Here is a 27,821-nt window from a genome sequence, read left to right as displayed (position 1 = left end):
GAATTTGTGCTACACCAATTGGTATAAGGGCTTAATATAATGACGAGAGGTAGAATTTTAAAATCTGTCACACTCTATGCTCATTGACTAATTCGGTTGTCTTTGATCATATACCTTGTTTAAAAATTTTTAAAGATCATGTCTCCAATCAAGCATATGTATTTATAAATTAATCTTTTTTTTTTTTTTGGAAACTTGCTATAACATATAATCAAAGTATCTTTTTTGTTTGTTGAGGCAGGGTCTTGCTCTGTTACTTAGGCTAGAGTGCAGTGGTGCCATCACAGCTCAGTGCAGCCTTGACCTCCTGGACTAAAACAATCCTGCCACCTCAGCTTCCCAAGTAGTCGGGACTGCAGGCCTGTGCCACCATGCCTGGCTAATTTAAATTTTTTTTTTTACTACAGACAGGGTCTCGCCATATTGCCCAGACTAGTTCTGAACTCCCAGTCTCAAGTGATCTTCCCTCCTTACTTTGGATTCCCAAAAGTGTTCGGATTACAGGCGTGAGCCACTGCGCTCGACCAAAGCATCTTTTAAAAAACTTTGTTATGGGGCTTAAAAGAACACATAGTGGCCAGGCACAGTGACTCACTTCTGTAATCCCTGCATTTTGGGAGACTGAGGTAGGTGTGTCACCTGAGGTCAGGAGTTTGAGACCAACCTGGCTAACATGATGAAACCCCGCCTCTACTAAAAAGACAAAAATTAGTCGGGCATGGTGGCATGCACCTGTAATCCCAGCTACTCAGGAGGCTGATGCAGGAGAATTGCTTGAACCCAGGAGGCAGAGGTTACAGTGAGCTGAGATCGCGCCACTGCATTCCAGCCTGGGCAACAAGAGCGAAACTCTGTCTCCAAAACAACAACAACAACAACAACAACAACAACAACAACAACAACACACATAGCCAGGTCAGAGAACTGTCCACTCTATCATTTTCTTGATCATATGTACTTGGCATTATTAAATTATTTCCAACCTATATTTCTTTACAGGAATCTTAGAGCTTGGCTTTCAAAGGTTTCACCAATTATTCACATTTCTTCATTTTGCTAACGTAAGACTTTAAAAGTAGCATAAGACTTGAGGCCGGGCACGGTGGATCACGCCTGTAATCCCAGCACTTTGGGAGGCCAAGGCGGGCGGATCACAAGGTCAGTAGACTGAGACCATCCTGGCTAACACGGTGAAACCCTGTCTTTACTAAAAATACAAAAATTAGCCAGGCGTGGTGGCAGGCGCCTGTAGTTCCAGCTACTTGGGAGGCTGAGGCAGGAGAATGGCGTGAACTCGGGAGGCGGAGCTTGCAGTGAGCCGAGATTGCGCCACTGCATTCCAGCCTGGGCGACAGAGCAAGACTCCGTCTCAAAAAAGAAAAAAAAGTAGCAGAAGACTTCAGTGATATAACAACATGCCCTATCACCCCAGTTCTAGCGAGTGGCTGTCACTAGATGTGAGGCTCTGGTGTGAGTGTGCTCCTGCTTCCCAATGCCTTCAGCACAGCGTCTAGACACATAATGGGACCACCGTAACATTTCTTGGTCAAATAAAGAGAAAAGCATCATAAATCAAATAAAAATATTTGTTCCAAATATTCAAAAAGGAAATGCTGTAAACATTTGTACACTTCTAACAGAGATAATTAGGTGAAGCCCAAGGCAAAATAGTTACCATTGCAAGAATGTTGTAGCCAATTAAATGGAGCAGCAGGTTCTATAATTTAATTTCTATTAATAAGTTCCTGAATATAATAATAAGCACATCACAAGAATACACCTTAACTTTTAGGATGCCTGCATGTCTAGCATGAGGTGAAAGTGGAACTAACAAAGTGCCTGGCTGCTGTGCCAGACCAATGTATCTATGAATTGCCACCAATGCACTCTTTCACATGGAGAATATCTGTGAATACTCACTGAATAGCCTACAATTACTTTAAATATTTTTTAAAAGTATTAACAACCTCAGAATTTAAAGTAAAAAAACTCCAACTACAGAATGTATATTAGCTTAACGAAAGAGATTAGAATGAAAAAGAAAAGCTATAACACAATGAAATAGAATACAGAGGCAAGAACTCTTATGATGTATAGGAATATAATATACAATAGGAGAAGCATTTAAAATCAGTGAGGGAAAATTATTCAGAAAGTAGTGCTGATAAAATTGTTTGAAAAGTAATTAAAATTAATCTCTACCCTCAAATGATACATCAAAATAAATTTCAGATGGATTAAAGAGTTAAATACGAATAATGAAACCATGAAAATTAGCAAATTTTTCATTGATTTCATGATTACAAGATGTTCTCACTGTGAATAATTTCACAAATTTCTTTTCAAATTATTTAGTGCCTACATATTATTGATAGCTTTAGGTTAAAAGTATGTTTTTTTCTGAGAAAACTACAATCAGGATAGATGAACATAATCATTTTGGATACCTAATGAATTTGACACAAATATATCAACAGAATATTGTGTAGACAGACTAGCTAATGAGGGAGAAGCCCACTCTTTTCTGAGCCCTCAGGGATCAGCAGCCTCAGGGACATCTGTGGCCATGGATATGCACCTCATATCAAGCACCCAGTGTCTGTGGGCATGGGGAGGGTTGGTATTAGAGTATAAAGGATTGATGAGGAACTCTCTGTATCTTAGTAGCAGACTTTTATTTTGCAAGTAATAGTAATAATTATTTTTTTAAGTGGGGGTATTTCAGAATTTAAAGGTGTATCTGCCAGGCACGGTGGCTCACACCTGTCATCCTAGAACTTTGGGAGGCCGAGACGGGTTGATCACTTGAGGTCAGAAGTTCAAGACTAGCCTGGCCAACTTGGGGAAAATCTGTCACTATTAAAAATGCAAAAAATTAGCTGGGCGTGGTGGCAGGTTCCTGTAATCCCAGCTACTTGGGAGGCTGAGGCAGGAGAATTGCTTGAACCTGGGAGGCAGAGGTTGCAGTGAGCCGAGATCGTGCCACTGTACTCCAGCCTGGGCAGCAAGTCATTAGGGAAATGCAAATCAAAACCACAATTAAATACCACTTCACACCCATTAGAATGGCAATTATCAAAAAAAGAAAATAACAAGTGTTGGTGAGAATGTGGAGAAACTGAAACTCCCATGCATTGCTGGTAGGAATATAAAATGATGCAACCTCTGTGGAAAACAATATGGTAGTTCCTTAAGAAGTCAAACCATAAAATCCAGCAATTCCACTCCTAGATCTATAGCCGAAAAAAAATTGAGAGCAGAAACTAAGCAGATACTTGTATACTTATGTTCACAGAAGCATTATTCACACAGTAGTCAAGAAGTGAAAACAAACCTAATATTTCACAGGATGAACAGATGAATGGATAAAAAAAAATGTGGCATACACATACAATAGAATATTATTCAGCCTTAAAAAAGGAAGGAAATTCTGACACATAACGTGGATGAACTTTGAAAACATTATGCTAAGTAAAATAAGCCAGACACAACATAACAAATATTGTATGATTCCACTTAAGAGTTACCTAGAATAGGTAACTTCAAACAGGCAGAAAGTAGAATAGAGGTTGCTAGGGACTTGTGGGGAGAAGGAGTTAGTGTTTAGTAGGCACCAGAGTTCATGCCGGGGATGATGAAAAAGTTCTGGAAATGAAGAGCGGTGTTGGTTGCACCACATTATGATTGTAGTTAATACCACTGAAAATACATCTAAAAATGGTTAAAATGGTAATTTTTATGTTATGCATATTTTACCACAATTTTTTTTAAAAGCATTTCATGAGGCTGGGTATGATGGTTCAGGCCTGCAATCCCAGCACTTTGGGAGGCCGAGCCAAAGAACTAACTACTTGAGCCCAGACATTCAAGACCAGCCTGGGCAACAAAGGCAGACTTTGTCTCTTAAAAAGCAGACACTGGCCGGGCGCAGTGGCTCACGCCTGTAATCCCAGCACTTCGGGAGGCCGAGGCGGGCGGATCACGAGGTCAGGAGATCGAGACCATCCTGGCTAATACGGTGAAACCCTGTATCTACTAAAAATACAAAAAATTAGGCTGGCGTGGTGGTGAGCGCCTGTAGTCCCAGCTACTCAGGAGGCTGAGGCAGGAGAATCGCTTGAACCCGGGAGTGGAGGTTGCAGTGAGCCAAGATCACACCACTGCACTCCAGCCTGGGTGACAGAGCGAGACTCCGTCTCAAAAAGGAAAAAAAGGCATTTCATGGACTGTATGTGTATACACACAAAAGCTTACAGAGGAAATGTATTTCTGCCTCAAGGAAGAGCAATTTCATTTATTCAGTCAACAAATGGATTAAATATCTATACGCTTATGAGATCTGCATAGAAAAACAGTTCAGACAATTTAGACCTAGAATTTCATACAGTACTGGGAATGAGAGACAAAATACAATAAAGTCCTGTAAGTGCTATTATAGAGCCATATGTGTCACTATTCTGGTCCTAAGATTTGTAGATTAGCCTCCCAAGGGGATTGGGACACTTCCCAAGGATCCTTGGGGACAGTGGCAGGCCTTAATTATACCCCACCTTCATCACTTTCAGTCTTTTCTATACCAGAGGACATCAAAGCTCAGGACAACCACATAACAGTATTCAGTTGATTCTCAGACAGAATTATCAGGCAGATGTTGACAAGGTTCTTCTTTGCTAAGTGTTTGGAGAACACACACTTAAAAAAGCAGAGAACAATCCCTCATATTTTGAACTATGAGCTTAATTCTGTAAGTAATTCCTCATAAGCACCAAAATAGGTCACTGGTTTCTTTAGCAGAAGATCTTTTAGCAGAAGAAACTGGCAGATAGAAAATTTAAGTAATGGGCTATTGTCAGAAAGCACACTAGAATCAGTTGAAGGCTAGTGGGGGTCAGATGTGGAGGTTAAGCCTCCACAGCACAGTGTGGCCCAGCCTCCCATTTCCATCCCCTACCGTGCCCTGGGACCTCTGTTCAAAAGGAGGACATATGCTCTTCCTTTTGTTGAACTTTAAAGAAAACAGGAAATCGTGTTTAAAATAATTTCTATGATTTTGTGAATCCTTATGATTAACAAATAGCCATTCAAATTCCTCAGAAATGATGAAAAATATAAACCTCAGAAACATAAGGGTAGAATGTCTTTGAAAAGCATAGCCTTTTACAGCCTTTGAAAGCAGTCAGAGCTGCTTGTGAAACCATGTGTGCTGTTTTGGGTGTTGGCCTCAAAGCACATACAAATATAATTTGTAGTATATTGTTTATTTGTTTTTCCTTTTCAGATATCTTAATATCAGTCACCTAAATACTTATATTCCCCTTATCTCCCTCATCATATTCTGATTTCTATTTTTTATGTCTCTCCTAACATTGCCTATTCAAATTACTTTCAATCAGTAACTCTGACAGCCTCAGAATCACATCCAAAAAACCACTTCCACAGACTTTAGCACAGATTTGAGCATACCCCTCTTTTATGCCTCACTGTTTCCTTAGATTTCTACCATAGTAACTGAAAAGTAACACTATACATATTTCTGTAGACACATCCCCTGCAGTGGGCTCCCAGCGCCTCCCTCCCCTCAAACAGGTAACAAGGAGCACATTTTCCTCTTCTCCATGTCATCAGCACCAACACAGAGCAGTGAGTGCATGTTTGTAGAATTGATAGATAAGTGCATTTGGGATATATTAACTTTATGAGACCAGGGATGAGTTTAGGTGGTGAGTTTTTGTTTTAGAAATCCCTGTACCAAACCCAATCTAGCAGTCATTTCTATATCAAATGAATGAAAATAACCTCAATCAGTAACTTCAGAGTCAGACAACTTAACGAATGTAAAATATACAGGACACAAGCAGGCATATTAAGGGCAACAAATGCTAGTTTTTCTCTGTACTCCTGTCAGCTAATACTTAAATTGTTATTATTAGATTCAGGGACTTTTGATCAGATACAAAAGGTGCAATGCCATGGACCTTTTTCTGCAGCACTCTCCTGAATGCAAGTACTATGTGACTTTCACATTATAGAACCCATGGTGAGTCACCAACCACAGCCCAAGAAGGCACATGGTTCACCTGTGGGCAAGAGGCAGAGAGAACAACAGTAGGGTGACTATAGCAAAAACAACCTGTTTTCCAAATTCTAATAATAGACTGTAGGAAAACACACATTTAGACACACCTCTAACCCTAGAACTTGTAGCCATTTTAAAGCTATTAACATAGATCCCATGCCAAGCAATAGTCTCTCCTCCTCCCTCACCCTTATATCTAAAAATAAAATGAAACATTACAGCCACATATTTTGCTTGCCTCAGCCAATAGCTCAAAAAACCCCCTCAAGTCCTACTGTTGCTGGATCAGTCTACTGTATACTATGAGTCAGCACTTCTCCAGATTTCTGGAAATTCCTCACCAGCAACATGACCTACAAGAGGAAGCCAACTTTCCATTTCAATGTATAACAGGAAGTATTCAAACAGATTTCACCTAAACTGGAGAACTGTTGTTAATGTAACTGCTGTTATATCAAAATGAGTCCAAATCTACTGAAAGACATCAAGTTTTTTTTAAAAAAGTATAACATTTTATTTTAAAATACAGACGTATAGATTGTAATTAGCTAAACCCGTATAGTGATTTTGAACAGAGGTACTTTAGTGGCTGGAAGACAAGAAAAACACAAACTTTTCAATTACTGTCTATTTTTCTATGACACATATTATTGCAGAGTTGTAAGACTTGGGCAAAACCTGTTTGTTAAGAATCTGTTTTGTTTTGAATATCTGGTTTGAGCAGTAATGTACAGAAATAACATTGGAAGTGTAAATATTTTGAGAAAAGACATTCTGCAGCAGATGCTAAAACAGAGTTTACCTCTCTCAATGATTGGCTTAAATTTGTTTGAACAGCACAAACTATGTTAATAGATTACAGAGATTTTATGTTTCAGAAGTGACCTTTCAGAATATTAACAGACCTTAAAACAACCTGTAGATTAACTAGAGGGTTATTTCATCAGGGTCCTTGCTTTTACAGTCAGAAAGCTGCTTTCATAGTTAAAATGTCAACTACAAGAAGTCGTTTTTCCATAATTCTTACAGAATTTCAAGACTTAAGTTCAGTAAAAAGCCAAATAGCTTAGTTATTACAGTCATTAATAAATTTATTTAACATTCGTGCCGCATTGGAATGCAAGACATCTGGTTCTAATTTCAATTTTGGCTCAGAATAAAAGTGCCTCCCCCGCAATACTTTGATTATAAACTGTCCTTTTCCTCCTCTCTTTTTTTCTTCTTTGGAAGCTGCTGTCCTTCATTCTTGCTGGAAGCCACCTGACCACTGCCAGGAAGAGGAATGCAAAACATTCCCAGGAGTGGCCGTGACGTCAGCGCCACATTCCACCTCTCCGTGGTCAGGGCTGTCGGGAAGCTCCAGCCTCCAGCAAAACCGCTGGGAGAGATAGCAGCTGAGGCCTGCACTAAATCATATTATACTAAAACCTCCTTCATGTTATGCTCTAAAAATGCACAATGTCTTCCTCCCAAAACAGAGAGAGGGGGAACAGAGCTGGCTTTATAAGCCATATTTACTGTTTATCTTCAAAACACTTTTGGACTTGGGGGAGGAGAAAAACAAGTAAAAACTGATTAACAACAATCCTCAGCGGCCCAATCACCATAGGCAACAGTGTGTAGACAGGGTGAGACGAACAACACAAGAGTTTGGGTTTCAGCTAGCACATCCCCCTCTATTAAACCATCCTCAACAACCCAGTCGCTAAGCTCCCTCTCAGGAGAAAGACAAAAGTCCCATTCAAGGATGCTTTAGAAACGATAAGAAAGTAGTGGATGTGGGGAGGCGCATGGGATGAAGACGGCAGCGGAGCAACAGAAGTCGCTGAGAGAGTTCGTGGTGGTGATGGGCACCGAGCAGGACCGGGCCTGCTTCTTCCTCAAGTCGGCTACCTGGGACTTGCAGATTGCGCTAGCGAGCTTTTATGAGGACAGAGGGGAAGACATCATAACCATTTCACAGGCAACCCCCAGTTCAGTGTCCAGAGGCACAGCCCCTAGTGATAACAGAGTGACATCCTTTAGAGATCTCACTCATGACCAAGATGAGGATGAGGAAGAGGAGGAAGGCCAGAGGTTTTATGCTGGGGCCTCAGAGAGAAGTGGACAGCAGATTGTTGGCCCTCCCAGAAAGAAGAGTTCCAATGAGCTGGTGGATGATCTCTTTAAAGGTGCCAAAGAGCATGGAGCTGTAGCTGTGGAGCGAGTGACCAACAGACCTGGAGAGACCAGTACACCAAGACCATTTGCCGGAGATGGCTATGGCCTTGGGGCAGCACCAGAGGAAGAGTCTGCTTATGTGGCAGGAGAAAAGAGACATCATTCCAGCCAAGATGTTCATGTAGTACTGAAACTCTGCAAGAGTGGATTCAGCCTGGATAATGGAGAACTCAGAAGCTACTGAGACCCATCCGATGCCCAGTTTCTGGAGTCTATCCACAGAAGGGAGGTGCCAGCAGAGCTGTGGAGGCTAGCTCACAGTGGACAGGCGAACTTGGATATGGAGGACCATCAGGACGAGGACTTTATGAAGTCCAAATAAGCCTTCAAAGCCTTCACTGGCGACGGTCAGACACCGAGCAGCACTGCCCCCTAGGTGTTGAGTACCATCTCTCCAGTCCAACTGGCAGAAAATGAAGCCAAAGCCAACTCTTCCATCTTAATCGTCGAATCAGAGACTACCACAAACATCCAAATTCGGCTTGCAGACGGTGGGAGGCTGGTGCAGAAATTTAACCACAGCCACAGGATCAGCAACATCCAACTCTTCATCGTGGATGCCCGGCCAGCCATGGCTGCCACCAGCTTTATCCTCATGACTACTTTCCCAAACAAAGAGCTGGCTGACGAGAGCTGGACCCTGAAGGAAGCCAACCTGCTCAATGCTGCCATCATGCAGTGGTGAACCTAACTGCCCAGGCAGCTGCCTGGCCTCTCTCCTGTGTTTCCCACAGCCAGTGGCCATGCCCCATGGGGATCATCCCTCCTGCCCCCTTGTGCACACCAGTAGTCCAGTGTGACATCTCCTCCACAGCTCTGGGTTCTTAGGTGTTGGTTGAACATTTGTTTTCTCCTTAGTTGTATTTCCTGGGTTTTTGTGATGATCAATGGACTTTAATGAAAAAAATAAAAACAACCCAAAACAAGTAGTGGATGTATTTTCACTAAAAAGAAATATTATATAGACATAGAAACTGAAGATTGTAATTATTGCAAAAAATTCCAAACATACACATAATTCTTATACAATTTTTCACTTGTAACTTCCTAGACTCTATCAACAATTCAACAAGTATATTTGTTAACTGTTTGTGCAACTACATTATACACAACATTTTGGTTTTTTTTGCAAATACTCTACTGAATATTTCCCCATTCTATTTAATATATTATGATCTTTCATACTTTATGAAACTCTAAAACTGTAAAATAATTTTTGGGAGGGAGAGTTCTATTGCAAAAAAAATGCTTTATGCACATAATTTTTTTATGCTAAACAATTTCCTTGGAATAAACTTGCAGGCATGGACATCTAGATTAAGTATGCAATTTCTTTTGACATTTGCTACATATTGCTATGCTAATTTCCAAAAGAACTGTACTCAGTAAGACAATTACACATTTCAGCCTCCGCACTGTAACTCTGTCAGCATTTGTGTGTGCACACATAATTACACATAGAGTTGACACAGACATTTTGCCAAGATATTTTAATTTAACTTTTTTTGATTAATAATGAGACTGAAGATTCCTTCATGAGTTGAGTTTTGGGCAACTTCTGAGGTGAGAATTTTTAGGAAAAAAACCCCCCACATTGCAAGTAATGATTATAGCTGAAATCGAAATGCAGATTTTACCTTCATCCAAACAAAAGAAATTGCTGTATTTGAGTTTCTTAATAATACATGCTGTTTTTAGGAGCATCAACATTTGACATGACACAAATTGTAGTTTCTGGATAGGGAGTGTGTGTGGTGTACAGATGTGTGTTAAGTGTGTGTCGTGTGTGTGTGTGTGTGCATGTGTGTGGTATGTGCATAAGTGGTATGTGATGTGTGGTGTGTGTGTCACGTATGTGTGAGTGCATCATATTATACGCATGCACACATCCACGTGCCACCACGGTATTTGTGTTGTAACAAAAGAGGACAAGAAGTCGAGAGATATACGTTGTAGACCTAGTTCTGCCCCAGAAAAGTTAATTACCTTTTCTGAATTTCTTTCCTCATCTGTAAGAATCTAGTTTTATGAATACCATACAGTTATCTAAAGAGGAAGTAAGAAAATAAATGTGAAAGTAGGCTGAAAAGTTATGCGACTTGCTTTTTTGTCTGTTAGATGTTGTAATATGTTACTAGAGAAAGATATCCAAGGTATAAAACTGGGAGTTCATCACAGTTGCCAAAATGCCAGTCTATAAGTGGCACTCTCCTGGGCCCTAAAACCAAGTACCTTAAAACTTCTACCTTCTGCATAGTTTAACAGCCCCCTGTAATAGAAACTAGAATAGCTAGATGCCAGGAATGTCTTGATAAAATACAGATGTAGAAATACAGACTTAGGGGGATCTACCATGTCTCCTGCTTACCCACCTCGTAACTACACTCCCAAGAGGCTACAGACAGGAATTCCGGCCAGCATTGCAGATGCTGCCTCAAGGGCTTCCGGATTTCTACAAGAACAGGAACGGCTGAGGTAGCACAGCTAAGTGTCCAGAGGCAAGAGGATCTGGCTAACATAACAAGCCGAAGGGCCAAAGTGTGTGTAAGCTAGCCGGGTATTTGGGAATGGACAGTTAATGAGAGGATCTGTAGGGCCAGAGTAGTGGGAAAGCCTCAGACACTCTAATCTGATCTGTAGGCAGGTGACAGAGGCCTAGAGGGATCCAGCACGACGGCCTCAATAGCCGCTCTTCTCTCGTCCAACAGCCTCTCACTGAAGGAGTGGCTGGTCCTTTAAGGAAGAACACTTCCATTTTATATACATATATATATATATATAATGGAAGGACACTTCCATAATATATAATCATGTAACAAGTCTTTCTTCTACCCATTCCCAAAGGATGTGCAGCTACTTTTGAGGAGAAAAAGAAACAACTGGACTTCTCAGCACTTATTGGACATTCTCCCGGAGGACTCAATACCTCTGTGTCCTGATGGTGGGGTGGAAGCTGCGTGGGGGGTCAGACACAAATGGAGACTGTGGTATTATTACCTGCCAGAACCTGGGTTTACAGATGGGATCTACACTTACACACAGGGAGAATTTCCACAGTTGTGTCTTGACCTATGCAGTGAGCATTGTTAGAATTCGAGGGGCTCAAGAAAAGCTTCTGAACTTCTCTTCCCTGCCACAATAGCAACCGAAAGCAACACGGCATCTTTTAGAGGAACTGCAAAAATTAATGCCGCTGTCAGAGATTTGAAAGGTTCAGGGTGGTGACTCCTATCACATCTCTTTTTGTGTGTGCAGCCCAGTGCAGAAGACACACAGGTCTTTGAGAATGACAGTGAATTATACCAAACTTTATCAAGGAGAAACTCCAGTTAATCAAACTCAGTATATCAAGTCAATGCATTCCCTTATCTGGTGTGCAGCTACTGATATGACAAAAGTGGTATGTGTTTGCATGTACGTGTTTTCCTATCCCAATAGCAGGAAAACAGAAAGCTACTTGCTTTCACCATCTTGCCTGAGCACTATGTCAATTCTGGTTCTGTGCCATAACTCAGTCTATAGGAACGTCAATCATCCTACCAGCCCACAAGACATGATGGCATCATGCTGATAGGATTTGTTAGTGAGAAGTAACAATACCTGAGAATAGCTTGTTAAGGCAAGTATTTGCAGGAGGGCAGAGAACACATTCCTCCAGTCTGCTCCCAGGGTAGCCTTTTGAGTACTACCTTGATCTATTTACTGAGTAACCCATAATTACTCAATCCAGTATTGAGTGGGCCAAGAAAAAGCCCTCCATATGGGCTAGGATGGAAGGCAAGCAACTCTGCCCTTGCTCCTGTGGCCAATGAACTGGGATACTCGAAGTCAAAACAGAAGAGTGGAAAGTCCCAAGGTTTTGGGGTCACACAATACTCTATATAGCAAGTAACTATTTTCCTTTTGATACACACAGATTGGCTTAATACTGGCTCCTAGTGGAGAATGAACAGCTGACATTTCATGTTAGTTAACTGTGAAAACATGGCCATGGGACCCACATGAACTGGGTATTGGGGCTACAGAGAAGGACATGTCCAGGATACTGTGTCCTCAAGTAAAAGTCATATATATATAGCATATTTAGGTGTGAATAGCATCCAAAATTAAGTTCCGTCAACAAGAAGCTTATATTACTGATGTGCCTACTCTTGCATCCTGCCATCCTTCCCTCAGCCCCCCACCAGGGCTCATGGGAAAGTCTGCATGACCAGCTGTCTGAGGAGCTCGTATCCAGATGGAGCAACACGATATGAGCAGCTGAAATAGGCTGTTACAGCTTTGCAGCTTCCTTCACAGAAGGCCCTGACAGAGGAGCAGAGCTTCCCATGGCATGTCTTGGGTCCAGTCTGCCCAGAAGAGATGGCATGAGGTATCAATCACACTGATTCATGGGCAGCAGCAACTACTGAGCTAAACCATTGGGAAGACGCTTTATGGGCACATATCATGGACTATCTGACCCAACTGAAAGACAGCTTGCAGTACAAGCCTCTACTCACAAAGAATCAGAACTTACATTGACCAGCACAGACAAAGGAGGAAGAAGACTGAGGAGCTGGCAGCAGGTGGCTGGGAAGAGGCATATGGGTGGATTTCTTGAACCAGGAGTAAGACAGATACGGTGTCCATCTGAATGCTTACTGGAGAGAAGGCTCTCAAAAACCAGGTGGACATGATAAATCACCCTATGAATGCTTGTCTCTCTCTCTCCACAGTAGACCAGAGGTTGTTTAGTGGGCTCATTAGCAAAGTGACCACAGTGGTAAAAGTACAACATGGGCAGCCTCCCTGCACAGAGCTCAGCTATTTCCCAACACAGTGGAGTGTCAACTTGCTAGGAACAACAATCGATTTGGAGGGACCGCCTGCTACATAATAACCGGTTAATTACACTCAATCCCTTCTATCATGACAGGATACCATTTTATCCTCACTAGAATATATGCCTACTCAGGTTTGGTTTTGTCTTCACTGTCTGCCAGTAACACTGCATATGTCTGTAAACCCACTAAGTAATACATTTGGATACTTTAGGGCATGTAGACCACAAAATGGGTAGTAACCACTTGTAGAAATGAGAAGTCTAATAATTATGCATACTTCTTCCTCTCTCGGTGTGGCAAGTATATATTTATGCATGTTAACTAATTTCCTTTCTCCATTTCCCCAGTTTTAGATAGGGTCTATTGGTGATACTAGCCTTGCAATTCATTCTATAGGTTACAGGATCCCAGAATTCTAAGACAGAACACTGCCTAAATTAGAGAAAGAACAAACGATCACCCTGAGAACCTGCACTGGTGGAACCAACTGCAGAAACAAACGAGATTTTGGGACTGCCCTCTAGGTAGACTGAGACCCTCATTATTTCTATACGGGAGAGCTGTATGATGGTGTAAATAAATTGTTGCTGCTGTTGTTTGGAAATGTAAGGGGGGTTTATGTTGACACAGAACACACAAACATGCAGCTGAAATAGCAGCATTTGTGCTGAACTGTCTAGTAGCTGCCCTCCTCCCTGTGTTACTTCCAGGTGGGTAGGAAGCAGCCAAACATGTTCTGCTTAGAAAGCCTCGCCTGGAATCTGTCATCTGCAACTGAGCTCTCAACTCTTGTAGCATTACAAGAAACAAAGGAGGTACTATACATGCAGAAATGGTTTGAGAAAGTATAGAAACATCTACAGAAGGCATAATTTTCCATTTTATAGTTTAAGATTCAGAAAATGATGAGTCAGAAGATATATTCAATGTGCTAGGAGGGCAATACTCAAAAATAATAGAATTACATACACTGAAATTATGCCCAAGATATAGGCTAAGTATACTTATGGTTGAGAAGTGACGGAAAAAAATTCACAAAAGGTAATGGTTCGGAGAGAGTGAACACTAATATCCTTAGTGGGGAAGCCCGGGTGGCACTGCTAGTGTTGTCACTAGATGACCACAGATCAGTGCAGTTGAAATGCTGCTGTACCGAATAGGAACAGCTCCAGTCTACAGCTCCCAGCGTGACCGACGCAGAAGACTGGGGATTTCTGCATTTCCAACTGAGGTATCGCAATGGGGAGTATCGGAAAGTGGGCGCAGCGGACCGAGCATGAGCTGAAGCAGGGCGAGGCACTGCCTCACCAGGGAAGCACAAGGGGTCAGGGAATTCCCTTTCCTAGTCAAAGAAAGGAGTGACAGATGGCACCTGGAAAATTGGGTCACTCCCACCCTAATATTGCGCTTTTCCAACGGTCATAGCATATGGCACACCAGGAGATTATATCCCGCACCTGGCTTGGAGGGTCCTATGCCCACAGAGTCCTGCTCATTGCTAGCACAGCAGTCTGAGATCAAGCTGCAAGGCGGCAGCGAGGCTTGGAGAGAGGCGCCCGCCATTGCTGAGGCTTGGGTAGGTAAACAAAGTGGAGGGGAAGCTCGAACTGGGTGGAGCCCACCGCAGCTCAAGGAGGCCTGCCTGCCTGCCTCTGTAGCCTCCACCTCTGGGGGCAGGACATAGCCAAACAAAAGACAGCAGAATCCTTTGCAGACTGAAATGTCCCTGTCTGACAGCCTTGAAGGTAGTAGTGGTTCTCCCAGCACTCAGATGGAGATCTGAGAATGGACAGACTGCCTCCTCAAGTGGGTCTCTGACCCTTGAGTAGCCTAACTGGGAGGCACCCTTCAGTAGGGGCAGACTGACACCTCACACGACCGGGTACTCCGCTGGGACAAAACTTCCAGAGAAACGATCAGGCAGCAACATTTGCTGTTCACCAATATCAGCCGTTCTGCAGCCTCTGCTGCTGATACCCAGGCAAACAGGGTCTGGAGTGGACCTCCAGCAAACTCCAACAGACCTGCAGCTGAGGGTCCTGACTGTTAGAAGGAAAACTAACAAACAGCAAGGACATCCACACCAAAACCCCATCTGTACATCACCATCATCAAAGACCAAAGGTAGATAAAACCACACAGATGGGGAAAAAACAGAGCAGAAAAACTGGAAACTCTCAAAATCAGAGTGCCTCTCCTCCTCCAAAGGAACACAGCTCCTCACCAGCAATGGAACAAAGCTGGACGGAGAATGACTTTGACGAGTTGAGAGAAGAAGGCTTCAGACGATCAAACTACTCCGAGCTAAAGGAGGAAGTTTGCACCCATGGCAAAGAAGTTAAAAACCTTGAAAAAAGATTAGACAAATGGCTAACTAGAATAACCAATGCAGAGAAGTCCTTAAAGGACCTCATGGAGCTGAAAACCAAGGCATGAGAACTACGTGACAAATGCACAAGCCTCAGTAGCCGATTCGATCAACTAGAAGAAAGGGTATCAGTGATAGAAGATCAAATGAATGAAATGAAGTGAGAAGAGAAGTTTAGAGAAAAAAGAATAAAAAGAAACGAACAAAGCCTCCAAGAAATATCGGACTATGTGAAAAGACAAAATCTATGTTTGATTGGTGTACCTGAAAGTGACGAGGAGAATGGAACCAAGCTGGAAAACACTCTGCAGGATATTATCCAGGAGAACTTCCCCAATCTAGCAAGGCAGGCCAACATTCAAATTCAGGAAATACAGAGAACGCCACAAAGACGCTCCTTGAGAAGAGCAACTCCAAGACACATAATTGTCAGATTCACCAAGGTTGAAATGGAGGAAAAAATGTTAACAGCACCCAGAGAGAAAGATGAGGTTACCCACAAAGGGAAGCCCATCAGACGAACAGCTGGTCTCTCGGCAGAAACTCTACAAGCCAGAAGAGAGTGGGGGCCAATATTCAACATTCTTAAAGAAAAGAATTTTCAACCCAGAATTTCATATCCAGCCAAACTAAGCTTCATGAGTGAAGGAGAAATAAAATCCTTTACAGACAAGCAAATGCTGAGAGATTTTGTCACCACCAGGCCTGCCCTAAAAGAGCTCCTTAAGGAAGCACTAAACATGGAAAGGAGCAACCGGTACCAGCCACTGCAAAAACATGCCAAATTGTAAAGACTATAGATGGTAGGAAGAAAATGCATTAACTAATGAGCAAAATAACCACCTAACATCATAAAGACAGGATCAAATTCACACATAACAATATTAACCTTAAATGTGAATGGCCTAAATGCGCCAATTAAAAGACACAGACTGGCAAATTGGATAGAGTCCAGACCCATCAGTGTGCTGTATTCAGGAAACCCATCTCACGTGCAGAGACACACATAGGCTCAAAATAAAGGGATGGAGGAAGATCCACCAAGCAAATGGAAAACAAAAAACGGCAGGGGTTGCAATCCTAGTGTCTGATAAAACAGACTTTAAACCAACAAAGATCAAAAGAGACAAAGAAGGCCATTACATAATGGTAAAGGGATCATTCAACAAGAAGAGCTAACTATCCTAAATATATATGCACCCAATACAGGAGCACCCAGACTCATAAAGCAAGTACTTAGAGACCTACAGAGAGACTTAGACTCCCACACATTAATAATGGGAGACTTTAACACCCCACTGTCAACATTAGATATATCAACGAGACAGAAAGTTAACAAGGACATTCAGGAATTGAACTCACTTCTGCACCAAGCAGAACTAATAGGCATCTACAGAACTCTCCACCCAAAATCAACAGAATATACATTCTTTTCAGCACCACAACACACCTATTCCAAAATTGACCACATAGTTGGAAGTAAAGCACTCCTCAGCAAATGTAAAAGAACAGAAATTATAACAAACTCTCTCTCAGACCACAGTGCAATCAAACTAGAACTCAGGATTAAGAAACTCACTCAAAACCGCTCAACTACATGGAAACTGAACAACCTGCTCCTGAATGACTACTGAGTACATAACGAAATGAAGGCTGAAATAAAGATGTTCTTTGAAACCAATGAGAACAAAGACACAACATACCAGAATCTCTGGGACACATTCAAAGCAGTGTGTAGAGGGAAATTTATAGCACTAAATGCCCACAACACAAAGCAGGAAAGATCTAAAATTGACACCCTAACATCACAATTAAAAGAACTAGAGAAACAAGAGCAAACACATTCAAAAGCTAGCAGAAGGCAAGAAATAACTAAGATCAGAGCAGAACTGAAGGAAATAGAGACACAAAAAACCCTTCAAAAAATCAATGAATCCAGGAGCTGGGTTTTGAAAAGATCAACAAAATTCATAGACTGCTAGCAAGACTAATAAAGAAAAGAGAGAAGAATCAAATAGACACAATAAAAAATGATGAAGGAGGTATCACCACCGATCCCACAGAAACACAAACTACCATCAGAGAATACTATAAACACCTCTACGCAAATAAACTAGAAAATCTAGAAGAAATGGATAAATTCCTGCACACATACACCCTCCCAAGACTAAACCAGGAAGAAGTTCAATCTCTGAATAGACCAATAACAGGCTCTGAAATTGAGGCAATAATTAATAGCTTACCAACCAAAAAAGCCCCGGACCAGATGGATTCACAGCCGAATTCTATCAGAGGTACAAGGAGGAGCTGGTACCATTCCTTCTGAAACTATTCCAATCAACAGAAAAAGAGGGAATCGTCCCTAACTCATTTTATGAGGCCAGCATCATCCTGATACCAAAGCCGGGCAGAGACACAACAAAAAAAGAGAATTTTAGACCAATATCCTTGAGGCACATCGACAGAATCCTCAATAAAATACTGGCAAACCAAATCCAGCATCACATCAAAAAACTTATCCACCATGATCAAGTGGGCTTCATCCCTGGGATGCAAGGCTGGTTCAACATACGCAAATCAATAAACATAATCCAGCATATAAACAGAACCAATGACAAAAACCATATGATTATCTGAATAGAGGCAGAAAAGGCCTTTGACAAAATTCAACAACCCTTCATGCTAAAAACTCTCAATACATTAGGTATTGATGGGACGTTATCTCAAAATAATAAGAGATATCTATGACAAACCCACAGCCAATATCATATTGAATGGGCAAAAACTGGAAGCATTCCCTTTGAAAACTCGCGCAAGACAGGGATGCGCTCTCTCACCACTCCTATTCAACATGGTGTTGGAAGTTCTGGCCAGGGCAATCAGGCAGGAGAAAGAAATAAAGGGTATTCAATTAGGAAAAGAGGAAGTCAAATTGTCCCTGTTTGCAGATGACATGGTTGTATTTCTAGAAAACCCCATCATCTCAGCCCAAAATCTCCTTAAGCTGATAGGCAACTTCAGCAAAGTCTCAGGATACAAAATCAATGTGCAAAAATCACAAGCATTCTTATACACCAACAACAGACAAACAGAGAGCCAAATCATGAGTGAACTCCCATTCACAATTGCTTCAAAGAGAATAAAATACCTAGGAATCCAACTTACAAGGGACGTGAAGGACCTCTTCAAGGAGAACTACAAACCACTGCTCAATGAAATAAAAGAGGATACAAACAAACGGAAGAACATTCCATGCTCACGGATAGGAAGAATCAATATTGTGAAAACGGCCATACTGCCCAAGGTAATTTATAGATTCAATGCCATCCCCATCAAGTTACCAATGACTTTCTTCACAGAATTGGAGAAAACGACTTTAAAGTTCATATGGAACCAAAAAAGAGTCCGGATCGCCAAGTCAATCCTAAGCCAAAAGAACAAGGCTGGAGGCATCACGCTACCTGACTTCAAACTATACTACAAGGCTACAGTAACCAAAACAGCATGGTACTGGTACCAAAACAGAGATATAGACCAATGGAACAGAACAGAGCCCTCAGAAATAATGTCGCATATCTACAACCATCAGATCTTTGACAAACCTGACAAAAACAAGCAATGGGGAAAGGATTCCCTATTTAATAAATGGTGCTGGGAAAACTGGCTAGCCATATGTAGAAAGCTGAAACTGGATCCCTTCCTTACACCTTATATAAAAATTAATTCAAGATGGATTAAAGACTTAAATGTTAGACCTAAAACCATAAAAATCCTAGAAGAAAACCTAGGCAATACCATTCAGGACATAGGCATGGGCAAGGACTTCACATCTAAATCACCAAAAGCAATGGCAACAAAAGCCAAAACTGACAAATGGGATCCAATTAAACTAAAGAGCTTCTGCACGGCAAAAGAAACTACCATCAGAGTGAACAGGCAACCTAAGAATGGGAGAACATTTTTGCAATCTACTCATCTGACAAAGGGCTAATATCCAGAATCTACAATAAACTCCAACAAATTTACAAGAAAAAAACAAACAACCCTATCAACAAGTGGGTGAAGGATATGAACAGACACTTCTCAAAAGAAGACATTTATGCAGCCAAAAGACACATGAAAAAATGCTCATCATCACTGGCCATCAGAGAAATACAAATCAAAACCACAATGAGATACCATCTTACACCAGTTAGAATGGTGATAATTAAAAAGTCAGGAAACAACAGGTGCTGGAGAGGATGTAGAGAAATAGGAACACTTTTACACTGTTGGTGGGACTGTAAACTAGTTCAACCATTGTGGAAGTCAGTGTGGCAATTCCTCAGGGATCTAGAACTAGAAATACCATTTGACCCAGCCAGCCCATTACTCGGTATATACCGAAAGGATTATAAATCATGCTGCTATAAAGACACATGCATATGTATGTTTATTGTGGCACTATTCACAATAGCAAAGACTTGGAAGCAACCCAAATTTCCATCAATGATAGACTGGACTAAGAAAATGTGGCACATACACACCATGGAATACTATGCAGCCATAAAAAAGGATGAGTTCATGTCCTTTGTAGGGACATGGATGAAGCTGGAAACCATCAATCTCAGCAAACTATCGCAAGGACAAAAAACCAAACACTGCATGTTCTCACTCATAAGTGAGAATTGAACAATGAGAACACATGGACACAGGAAGGGGAACATCACACACCAGGGCCTGTTGTGGGTGGGGTGGGGGCAGGGTGGAGGGATAGCATTAGGAGATATACCTAATGTTAAATGACGAGTTACTGGGTGTAGCACACTGACATGGCACATGTATACATATGTAACTAACCTGCACATTGTGCACATGTACCCTAAAACTTAAAGTATAATAAAAAAAATTATGGCTGTGTTCCTGGAAAAATTTTCCACAGATGGCTAAATGAGTCTAGTAAACAAAATAAAACAACAAAAATCAAGGGTAAAAAAAAAAAAAAAAGAAATGCTGCCATATCATTTGATGGTCTCTATTTCTGAAAGTCATGGTGCTCAATTGTCCACAAGTAGTTCAAATGTTTTAATGAAGCCAAAGTGGTTCTAGAGCCATTCCAGGGATTCAAGTCTGCTTGACAGGAGAGAGCCTGGGGTGGAACTATATTTTAGAGGAAACCCCAAAGCTCTAAGAAACTGTCTGAGCCAACACAGGTGCAAACATACATCTGCCATTTGGATGATACCAGTCTATATTCTAAAAGTCTGACAGTCATAGACTTTGCATGAACTTCTGTCCTTAGTTACATGTCAGTGCAGTACAGCCAAGAATCATGCATCAAGCAATGTGTTACGTACTCTTCATATTTTCTCTGCTTAGTATTACCAAAGCAATTTTCCATCAGTCAAGAGGCATTTATTGAGTTCCTCCTGGGCAGACAGCAGTAAAGGCTCACTGATCCACATAAATGGTTTTTATGGTTTCTTTTGCTAAACAGTTAGAATTTCTGATACTGAAAGTTAACTGAAGGAAAACAGAGGTCTTTGCTTCTAGATGGTAATGAAAAACCCTCATGGTAGTGATTACAAATATTTTCTTAAATGAGCAAAATAGGTACATATTGCAACACTGTTTATTCAGTACGTCATCAAAAAGCTAAATGAAGAAACACTGAATTTGGGATCAAAATGAACCAGCTAGGTAAGGGCACGGCAATTACTCAATATAGATATAAAAGATATTATTAACATTATGCCTTTCTTTTATAGCAAAGACAATGGAGTATATCATACACTATGGACTGGTTGAACATAAATGCAAACATGTTAGGTCTAAGTTGGTGTGGCAAATGTACAAGTCTTGACCTGATAGATGTGATATTCTCTCCCTTAGGCAGCAAAGGAAAAGCCCAGAAAATAGCACAGAGTATCTAGGATATACCAGCAGTAACAGTCAAAAAAACTTCGTCCTGGTCCCATTTTTATAGTCAGAATATAGACAATCTTCCTAGAGACTATCTGGGAAGGTCATAAACACTGAAAGCATTCATTGTAACCCATAACTTAAGCATTGTTTTGTATTACTGCTTTATTTTAAAACAAAAAAGCTATTTTTCAACAATGTTCTGGGTTGCTTTTAAAAATGGTGATTTGATTATTACAGTGTGTTAGATCATAAAAGAGCATATTTAACCTGGGTTGCTTTGATAAAGAAACTGCTGACCTCAGTTATTCAAGATGGAACGTTTGCCAATAAGTGCCATTGTTGCTCATTACCAGAATGATGCAAAGGAACTTTTAGATCAACTGGCCAACAATGTGCTTCCCTTTGGCCTATCACTGCCAAAACAAGGGAGAGAAAGAGAGACAGAGAGAGAGAGGCATCATCTGTCCTCCAGTCTTATAAGAAAACACACATCGGTCTTTTTCTTTGTTTCAACATTGAAAGTTACAGTTAATTCTTGACATTATGTTTGTATTGATGTTATAGTCAATTCAGAAAAGAAAGCAGTGCTCACCTTGCTTACCCGCTCCTCTTTGGGTACCTCTAAATAACTCTGCTGTGCAAATGCATGCCTTCTTTCAGCAACGAAGCACTGTATGTAACTGCCACAATTCCCTTTGTTAAACTAACATAATGAACAGGCTCTCCACATGAAGACTCTGCCTTAGGTAGTTTCCGTGCTAGCCTGTCTTTAGAGTGATGCCTGACAACAGCTGTCGAAAGACCAGATGGACTGTAGACAGATACTCCAAGCCCTCTAAAACACTATATTTACATGCAATGTCAATTTAAACGAAACCCTTTACCCTTGTAGAACTAATAATTCCATCACGCCTTACCAAAAAAAATCAAGCAAAATTAAAAGCTATGGTTATGCTAAATGAAAAGCTGTAAAAAGCTTATTCCTTTTAAGTGCACATAGACATTCTCCCAAACAGACCATATGCTCAGTAAATTCAAAATGATGGAAGTCATGCAAGGTATCTTATTTGACTACGGCGAAATGAAATTTGAAATCAACAGCACTAAGAAATTTGGAAAATTCACAAAGATGTGGAACTTAAATGACACACCCCTAAATAACCAATAGGCCAATGAAGCAATCACAGGGACATTAGAAAATACTTTGAGATTAATGAAAAGGAAAATACAACAAAGCACAACTTATGACATCAAGCTAAAGCAGTGCTTAGAAGAGTATTTATATTTGTGAATGCCTGTATTAAAAAAGACAGACCTCAAATCAACAAAAACTATCATCTTAAGAAACCAGAAAAATAAGAAAAAACAAAACCCAAAGCACGCACAGGAAGAAAATAACAAAGATTAAGCAGAAATACATGAAATAGAGAATAGAAAACAATAAAGGATACCAATGAAACCAAAAGATGGTCGCTTGAAAAGACCAACAAAATCAACAAACTATTAGCTAGGGTGACCAAGAAAAAATGAGAGAAGGCTCAAATTGTGAAAATCAGAATCGAAAGAGAGGAAGCACTACCAAGCTTACAGAAAGCAAAGGGATTCTATAGCACACTAAAAGGAAATAAACTGAGCAACCGTAAGCCAACAAATTAGAAAATGGAAGTAAAATGGACAAACTTCTAGAAAGGCACAAACTCCCAAAACTGACAGGTAGAAATTAAAAATCTGAATAAATCTATTACAAATAAAGAAATTAAGTCAGTAACTTAAAACTTCCGACAAACAAACAAACAAACAAACAAACAAACAAACATAGGCCCAGATAGTTTCAGTGGTGAATTCTACCAAATGTTTAAAGAGAAATTCATAACAATCTTTTACAAACTCAAAAAAAAAAAAAAAAAAAGAGTAGGGAATTCATTCTATGAGGTCAATAGTATTACTCTCACACCAAAATAAAAGACATCACAAGAAAATTACAGACCCATATCTCTTATGAATATATATGCAAAAACTCTCACAAAATGTGAGCAAACCAAATCCAGCAACACATAAAACGGATTATATACCACAACTAAATGAGATTTATACCACGAATCATAGGTTGCTTTAACACTTGAAACTCAATTAATGTAACAGAATCATCTCACTAAAGAACAAAAGTGACATAATCATCTAAATAGACACAGAAAAAGCATTTTACTAAATTTAATACATGTTCATGATGAAAACACTCAAGAACCTCAGAAATACAAGACAACTTCCTCAAACTGACAAATAGCATCCACAAAAGCCCTACAACTAACATCAGACTTAATGGTGAATGCTTTCCCTGAACACTTTCCCCCTAAGATCCACAAAAGGACAAAGATGTCTGCTCTGACACTTCTATTCGACATTGTACTAGAGGTTGCAGTCAGGGAAATGAGGCAAGGGGGGAATAAATAAAGGCATCCTGATTGAAAAGCAAGAAGTAAAACTCCCTATTAGCAGATGACATAATCTTGTATATAATAAAGAATCTTAAAAAAACTGTTATGAGTAATAAATGAGTTTAACAAGTTTATATGATACAAGATCAATATACAAAAATTAATTGTATTTATCTTAAATTTAAATTGTATTTCTATATGATCAGACAATATGAAAATGAAATTAAAAACAAAAATTTCATTTACGATAGTATCAAAAAATACTTGACGGGATGATACATAGACCTAAAGTCAATAGTGGCATAAGGACAGAAATATAAATCAATGGGAAAGAATTGATCCTTGAACTTACAGTGAATTGATTTTCAACAAGAGTGCCAAGAAAATTGAAGAAGAAGAAAGTTATATTTTCAAAAATGGTAATAGAACTGGATATTCTCAGGCAAAAGAATGATTTTGAACCCCTTTTTACATCATACACAAAAATTAACTTAAAATAGATTACAGATCTAAAAGTAAGAGCTAAAACTATGAAAGTCTTGAAAGAAAAAATTGGAGCAAATATTTGAAACCTCGGACCAGGCAATGGCTCCTTAGATATGATACCAAAAGGACATGTGACAAAAATAAAAAAATAGATAAGCTGGAATGAAAAGTAGTAGCTAATGGGTACAGGGTTTCTATTCGGGGTAATGAAAACATTCTCATGGTTGTACAACTCTGTGAGTATATAAAAAACCACTTAACTATACATTTTAAAATGAAGAATTGTATACTATGTTAATTATATCTTTTTTTTTTTGGGTGGGAGGGGGTAAAGCAGCTCTCATATACCTGTTTTATACATCCTTTTAGATGATACTTGTACCATCTCAGAGGACAAGGAGACAAAGACTGAGGTGAAATTCCCAATGTGCCCACAGTCCCAAGTGATCTGTATACAAGTGAACAAAATATTCATTTAGTAAAAGCCAGCTCAATTCCTGGACATGTGCACTATGCAATAGAAGGGTGCTGTGGTTAAAATGCATGTTCTTGGTGGCAATATTGTTGCCATGTTATTTCAATCAGATTCTTGGTCTATGCAATACACATACAAGATAACAAGATAAGTTTCCAAACAGTAACTTTACAAAAATACTGTCACTGAAATAGAGTTGGTTACAACTCAAAAGACTCACTGGGGTGGCCCTGTCTTATGAATGGAGAACATTACAAAAGTCACCTGTAGCCCCATACCACTTCCCCTTCACTGGAGTGAAAACATAAATAAATCATGCAAATGAACACCCTACTAAAAGATGCATAAATTTTTCATAGATGGATTGAAAAATAAGAAGTATCTCACTTCACTCCTAAGAACTAGCAGGGCAAGCTGAGTGAGAGTGAAAGAAATTCTTAGAGATGGGAAGTCTCCCTTACTTTCAAGAGGGGAGGAGGAAGGTCTCAATCTCACATCCTAATAGCCATAGTAAAAGCAATACAAAGTGGCATGCCACTTACTAGAAACACTTGTACTTCACAGTTTGTGAAAGACTTTCAGATATATAATCTCATTTGATCCTCACAAAAGCCTTGTAAAATCTAGTATCCTAAGCCGTATTGTTTCTGATCAAATCAGAGACTACACTGTGATTTATAAATCCTGTAAATTCAATCAATATGAAGTCTGACAGTATAAACAAACCGTTCACAGTTTCAGTGTAATTTTTAAAATATTTATTTACACTAATATTTATTTCTATTTTCATTGACACTATATTTGAAAAATGTTATTTCTCAAAAATGAGGTGGGAGGATTGTCTGAGCCTGGGGAGGTCAAGGCTGCAGTGAGCTGTGATGGTGCCACTGTACTCCAGCCTGGGCAACAGAGTGAGACCCTGTCTTTAAAAAAAAAAAAAATTATAGGCCAGGCATGGTGGCTTACACTTGTAGTCCCAGCTAATTAGGAGGCTGAGGCAGGAGGATTACTTGAGCCCAGGAGTTCAAGACCAGCCTGGGCAACATAGACACCCCCATTTCCATGAAAAATTTAAAAACTAGCCAGGCATGGTGGCACATGGGTGGAGTCCCAGCTACAAAAGAGGCTGAGGCAGGAGGATCGCTTAAGCCCAGGAGTTGGAGGCTGCAGTGAGGTATAACTGTGCCACTGCATTCCAGCCTGGGGAGGCGAGGGGAAGGAGAAAAGAAGGAAGGAGGGAGGGAAGGAGGCAATGAAACCTTCCATAATTTGCTCTCCCCCTTATGCTTTTTGAAGGGAACATAAAATTGTTTTAAAGGGATGCTCTATTTAATAAAAAATAAAGCTTTGTGTTAACTTGGGATGGGGGAAGCGTTTATTCATTCTAGATAGTAAATATCCAGCTCCTAAGGGACCAGAGTCTTACTATAATAATAATATAAAAAACCCAAAACCTTCAAAATCTATCAACTCCTGGATGCAAAAGTATTCTTAAAGAATTGTCACTAGATGGAACATTTTCAAGTCCTATGACAGAACGAGAAAAAACAGTAAGATTTTCTCATCATCTAAGCCCTGCTGCTACCACTCCAGGCTGCTGGGCCTCTCCCAGGCTCCAGACCTCTGCTCTGATCACCAGGACAACAGCAGCCATCAGGGTTTGCAATTCTTCTTTCAGGGTGTTACTGAAAAATAAGTAGGCTTTAAAAATTTAAAAATCTACGTTTAACATTTTCATATTTGATCCTGAAGTGTTAAAAAACAAAGCACAATACTTGAAAGACATCCTATTTTTGGAGTCCCACAGCATTAATTTCCTTTCTTAAATGTTTTCTGGAAAATAAATTTTAAAACCTGTTTAATATATTAAAATAATAATGGTATCTGTGGCATTAACTCTGGATTTCTTATTGGTAGCAGTTTTAACGATAATAACATCAAACCTATATGGAATATATGAGTTTTTCCACAATGTCATTCCAAATTATAACAAATTCTATTACTGGAAATCTGTCCTGTGTATGGCACCATACCATATTCATTGTTTCTGCTCTTAAGGAGCTAGCAGTCTCCAAAGCAGAAAGATAGAACAAACCTATGTATAACCCTTGCATTAGCAGAATATGACAGGTGCTATCTGCGAAGTTCTATTTAAACACACACACACACACACACACACACACACACACACACACACACACACACACTCACTCACTCTCTCTCTCTCCAATGGCTCAAACACTAGAGAAAGCCCATCCAGCTGGAAGGTATCAGTAGAGACTTCATTGGGAAGTAGAATTTGAGATGTCTTAAATGAACAGTCAAGATACTCCGGGCACAATGAGGGTGGAAATACCAGGAATATTGAGTTAGTTCATTAATTGGGCCAAAGAATGAATGGCAGAACAACAGAAAATGCACTTGGAGAAGCTGCATGAAGGAAAACTTGTATACTGAGAAGCAGGCTCTAACATACATCTCAAGGAACCATCTAAGATTTCTGAACAGATGAGCAATACGGCCAGACGTATGCTTCCTAAATTTACATAATAGCTTTGACAACACACAAAGGAGGACCAAAAATGGCTTGAGAAAAGAAGGGCCCAGAAGTAGGCAGGTAACCAGCTAAAGGCCATTGCAATGATTCAGAGAAGAGGTAAAAGGGCAGCAGTGAAAATGGAAAAGAAAAGGAACCAAAGAGTCATTCTGGAGGAAGTCTATGACAAGGCACTCATTTGTCACTAATAATTTGGTATTCCATGCTAATCACTGATTTACAATCAGCAGGGTGCAAGAAGTGAATTCATTAGGGCTAAAATGCACCATGGTTTATCTGTTTCTTGGGGATGAGAGACCTGGCTGATTTTCAAAACCAACCCCTCTGTAGAGGAAATGGCCTTTGTGAGAAGCCTGCCTGCTTGCCAGATATTGGTCTTATACCTTGGGAAGAATAAAATTATGTGTAGGTGGAGTCCAGGCCACGTCTGCGTCTGGCAGATGGAAATCAGGGGAGAGTCATACCATGCACTAA

General features: G+C 40.3%; 1 protein-coding gene and 1 pseudogene across 13 annotated transcripts in view; one reads left to right on the top strand and one right to left on the bottom strand.

Annotated features, from left to right (window-relative positions):
- SPIDR (scaffold protein involved in DNA repair) overlaps positions 1–27,821 on the bottom strand; it is a 475,882-nt gene that overhangs the window by 215,556 nt on the left and 232,505 nt on the right. The gene's annotated exons all lie outside the window — the stretch shown is intronic.
- LOC100982674 (NSFL1 cofactor p47-like) lies at positions 7,872–9,085 on the top strand (annotated as a pseudogene).

This window comes from Pan paniscus, chromosome 7, assembly GCF_029289425.2.
Source record: "Pan paniscus chromosome 7, NHGRI_mPanPan1-v2.0_pri, whole genome shotgun sequence".
NCBI classification, from domain to species: Eukaryota; Metazoa; Chordata; class Mammalia; order Primates; family Hominidae; genus Pan; species Pan paniscus.
Note: the sequence above shows the minus strand (reverse complement) of the source record. Positions and strands in the feature narration are given on the sequence as shown.